Below are 5,340 nucleotides of genomic sequence, written 5' to 3'. Positions count from 1 at the left end.
CTGGGCTTTTTCTTCGGGAACAAGTCATGTTTCTCCTTTGCTGCAAGGAAAAAAATAGTTTCTGCTACCTTTCTCCCTGTGCTTGACTATGGTGATCTGTTGTATATGCATGCCCCTGTATATTGTCTTCAATCCCTTGATACTGTGTACCATGGTGCTTTGAGGTTTGTTACAGGCTGCAAAGCTCTCACACATCACTGCTCCTTATATGCCCGGGCTGAGTGGCCGTCCTTAGCCGCTCGCAGGTTAACTCACTGGCATTGTTTCATTTATAAGGCCATTCTAGGTTTACTCCCCACATACCTGTGTGACTACATTAACCCACAGCACCTACAGTCTTCGTTCCAATGATACATACCGGTTGACTGTTCCCAAAGTCCGCACTGTACTCGGTATATAATTTTATCTCACTTTTTTACTTCATCACTATCTTGATAATAATTCCCCTTTCAACTAAACATATAATTTAGATTATTTTTATGTTTAAATTAGTATATATATATCCAAAGCAGACCGTGGTAAGTGCAATTACTGGTTGCACTTGAGTTGGATTTTGTGGTTTTTATATAATTATTTCTCCAACATAAAGCAAAATTGAAATCTAAAACTAGACATCATGGAGTTTTTTGGAGTTATTTTTAGTTATGACTCAATTTTGACCAAAAATGTAGCTACTGCAGTTAGACTTTGTATGGCAGTATGGATGCACAGTAAACTGCTAGATAGCTAGTGTATCTAACAGGAGTACATGTGTTTTTGCGGCTGATATCTCCATCTTATTGTAAATATTATATACATAAAATTCTCAGTAAATTCAAATGAAAAGAAAGTAGATGTGTTTTCAATAAAACAATAATGGCAGCATAAGCTGCAGAAACAATCATGATGCTCTAACTCTGTTGATCAGATCATAAAGTGATCATATAGGCCTAGATTTGATCTGAAAATAAACTGTTTGATCCAGAAACACACTGAACTCAAAGCTGAACCGAGCAGTCAGAAACATCATCAGTCTGACTGACAGACTGTACATCTGAAAGGCCATTGACAGTGAATGAATGACAGTAAATCAAAACGGAACAATTAGAATCAGCAGAATGATTCAACTGATGATTTCCATGTCTGGTAACTACATGACACCTTTATGAATCTCTGCCATTGCTGAATAAATGAAATACTGTTTTGCTTTTATTTGCAATTGAAAAGAAAATATGAAGGGGAAAAATATCTGCTTCTAGTCTATTGTAGTCAACTGTTTCTGTATGATAGTGGCTGTCTTTCACACACTATATATTGAAAATGTAAAGTAATTCTCAGATGTTGCTGGAGTTATTCCAGTATGTACTTATTTCTTGTGTATAAGTTTGTTTGCAGGGTGGCGAGTCTTTCCCATGCAGCCTAACTGTATAAAAGGAGATCCTGGTCATTTATGAGCTGTATAATAAAGGACATTATTTTCTCAAACCTGTTCGGAAAAGAAATGTATAATTTAGACACGGACATTTTAAATTCAGAACTGAGGTGTTTTTAAGACTGTGTATGCATTTGCCTGAACAGTCCATCACTTTAGTAACGTACGTACATCAGAGTATAAAATCTGGCTGCTTGAAAGACAACCTTCAGTGTGACAGAGGTTACAAATCTGTTCCATCAGTAGCTTCTGAGCAGACGCTGCCCCACTTTAACCTCACCAATCATAATGCCTAGAAAAATAGAACCTTGTGATCAAAGTTCATTTATTTAAAGATATGCTCCCTGGTTGTGTTATAATGACCAATCATACCTGTCAAGTATCCCGTTTCGGCCGGGAAAGTTCCGTATTTTACCCTTCTTTCCCGCCGTCCTCCCGTATTAGTATTTTCTGTTAAATCTCCCATATTTTAACCATAGACTGTATATTATAACCGGGCTTGGGCGGAGTAAAAAAAACAAAAAAACATTCCCAATCTGAGCTCTGTCACTAGCCTCGCAATAACTGCCACCTGCACTAGCTACTACAGGTACTGTAGGTGGCAGTTGTCAGATCTGTGACAAGCATACACTGTATAAATAATATATATAATATATAATACTAATATAAATACAGGCTCAGCCCTCTTGGCTGTCTTCTCCTTTCACTCTGAACATCTCTATCAATAAAGATATATATATATATAATGCCCAAAAAATAACTTTTACAGAAATAAATAAATAATGGACATAGTCACCGTGACATCACCCATAGAGTTCTGAATACCGTATTTCCTCAATTTAAAGCCGGCCCCTATTAATGACCAGCCTCATTTAGTAACCGGGTGTAAAAACAGTTTTTAGTAAATAAAAGCCGGCCTCTTTTATAAGCCGGGTGTCTTAGCGGTGTTAAAGTCTATCCCCCGTCGATATGTGTCCCCCTTACCTTAACCTGCACCAACCTGACCCCTGACCCCAACCAGTCCTCCTTTAAGTTGTTAACATGAGCCCAAGTTTACCTGAACCCCAAACAGTTCTCTCTACAAGGTCTAACCTTAAACTGAAATCCTAACTCCAACCAGGAGGTGATGCTATGGAGAACACCATTCAGGAAACATCATTTGACGGTAACAGATTTCTGTATTTAGAAGTTTGGCCCCACGAGTTAGTACTGTAGGTAAATATTGTTGTTTCTCCTGCTGTCCTAGTCATTCTCTGTAAAATCCAGCCGTTTACACACGTTCTTCTGGGCTTTTTAGTAGTTTAGACATTTTAAATCCTGCTTCAAATGAACATTCAGCTGTTCATTGTTTGTTTACATCCCAGTACTTCCAATATGGCTGACATCCGGGTAACTGGCTACAATGAGCTGTGTAAAACACTCTAAAAAGTGCCGGTCAGAGCTGCTCTGATTTTACCTTATTTTCAAATCCAAAACTTGACAGGTATGTGACCAAGAAGTGCCCCGAACACCCCATTTCCTGCTACACATAACAAAAAAAAGTCATTTTTGAAACTCAACATCATACAAGCTATTGGCCTCTAAAACATCAGGGAGTATTTCTTTAAGAGAGAGAACAATCCCCCTTCCTTTCACATCATAGCAACAAAGTGCAATGCACCTCCTCTTTCCTGCTGCTCTACAATAACAATAGCACAGTGGCAAAGAGTAAACAAACTTTTTGTTCTATTTTTTTTTTTTAGGTTTGATGGCAATATCTCCTCTGTGTAGACTGGAGTTTCACTTGTGCAAACATTTTTGGGGTCAGAGCTGCTATGAGAAAGTTCAGGGGTTTGACCGGATGTTAACAAATCTGAATCCAGTATCAAATCTGTTTATTGCACCAGAGTCCTTTCAAATTATTTTCAAATCTTATGAGGTTTAAATTCCAACATTGGCCCAGGGTTGCTTTTTGTTAATAAAACCAAAAGAATGAGAAGAAATAAAAGGTGCAGTAAGAGAGCCCTAACGCTGGAGCCAACCTTAATCCAAAATGATCAGAAGGAGTTTTCACTGGCTAAATTCAACCAAAGAAAAAAGTAAAGTACACTGTCCTACAAAGTCTAACTGCAGTAACGACGCAAAAGGTAAAACTGAGAAAAACTGCTTTAAATTTTTAATGTGTTTTAACTGGCCAGACAAATGAGTTATATGTAGATAAGTGATATGACACTTATTTCTACATGTATTGATGATGTCATTTTTATGCAAAAAAATCATGACGATTTATTTGACCTTTGACCCTAAAAACGTAGTTACTGTATTGCTGTAAAAGGTTCTAATAGTAATGATAAACAGAATGCAGTAACTAACATGTTGTCGTGTTCTTTCAGCTTTAATATTTTGTTTTCAGTGAATAAACATTTACAAATTAATTTTATAAGTGTATTCAAAAGTGTTTAACACCTATTCAAAGATGTGCATATTTTAGACTTAATATTATAAAGAAATGTTATATTTTAGTCTTAATATCATTTTATCTCACTTTTTTACTTCATCACTATCTAGACAATAATTTCCCTTTCAAATAAACGTATAATTTCTATTATTTTCATGTTTAAATTAGTATATATATATATCCAAAGCAGAGCGTGGTAAGTGCAATTACTGCTTGGTTTTGAGTTGGATTTTGTGTTTTTTATATAATTATTTTTCTGAAATAAAGCAAAATTTAAATCTAAAACTTTGTCACAAGATAAAACAGACATCAAGGAGTTCATTTTTAGTGATAACTCAATTTTGACCAAAAATGTAGTTACTGCAGTTAGACTTTGTAGGGCAGTATGGGTTGACTAAGTCATTCTAATGAAGCACTTCTGCTGTCAAAGGAAAAAATATCATTAAGATATATTAAGTTATTTGGGTTACCTGCAGACCCCCATTTTGCATGAATGAAACACGTAGAGCTCTATTTTAATGGCACAGTTACAAACACTGGTGCAAAGGGCATGCACACAAAGTCAAAGATGATGTTATCTACATTATATATTTATCTCCATAGTCTGCTGTGATGACTATGCAGAAAACCTGTGCATTGTCCCCTTTGGGTCGGGAGTGAGTCAGTGCCACCAGAGAAGGACTTCAAGTATCTCAGGGTCATTTCAGGGTGAGGGGTCATAAAAAATGGGATCAATACCTTGGTAACGATTAAAAAGTCAATATGTCACTATAATCGTTAAGGCTTATATACTGAGAACCAAGAATATCCATACTGTGCTCAAAAGCATGTTAACATCGACTTGTCTTGCTCTGGAACAAGCTGTTAGACAGAATGAGGGACCTTACACCCCTCCCCAGGGAGAAAAAGGTGTGAATGGGAATTACAAATTTGTCTTTTTATTTAAATAGTAGGGCCAGGACTTTAACGCGTTAATTAAGATTAATTAATTACACAAAAATTAATGCATTAAAAAAATTGATGCATTTTAATCGCACTTATTTTTGCACCGCAGAACGTTTCTCACTGGATGAGTTTCAGGAGGACCGATTATACTGGAGCACCAACTAGCGTTGATGAGTTGAGACAACAACAAACCACAGTGAACATGAAGGAAGAAGCTGATGAGACGCTTTGGTTGGGAAGTTTTGTTACAAAAAACGAACGGATGGACTGAAATTAATTTGATTTTTTAAACCAGCTGTTGGTGAATCAACAAAGTCTGTTATGGCCTCTAAAGCAACAGAGAAGTTTTCTAATAGTCAGGGTTTCGAATGTTCTGAATGTACTTGAAAGTACTGTGTTTTACTTAAAAAACAAAGTATTCTAGTTCACAGATGGTCTACCTACCTATAGGCTACCTGGATTTATGAAATGTACTATATTTCTAAATATGCTATTGCTACACTTAATGGCAAAAATTGCACTGGTCTGTTGGACTTGAACAAAAATA

Source organism: Centropristis striata, chromosome 16 (assembly GCF_030273125.1).
Source record: "Centropristis striata isolate RG_2023a ecotype Rhode Island chromosome 16, C.striata_1.0, whole genome shotgun sequence".
Lineage (NCBI taxonomy): Eukaryota > Metazoa > Chordata > Actinopteri > Perciformes > Serranidae > Centropristis > Centropristis striata.
The sequence above is the reverse complement of the archived record's forward strand: the minus strand, read 5'-3'. Positions refer to the sequence as shown.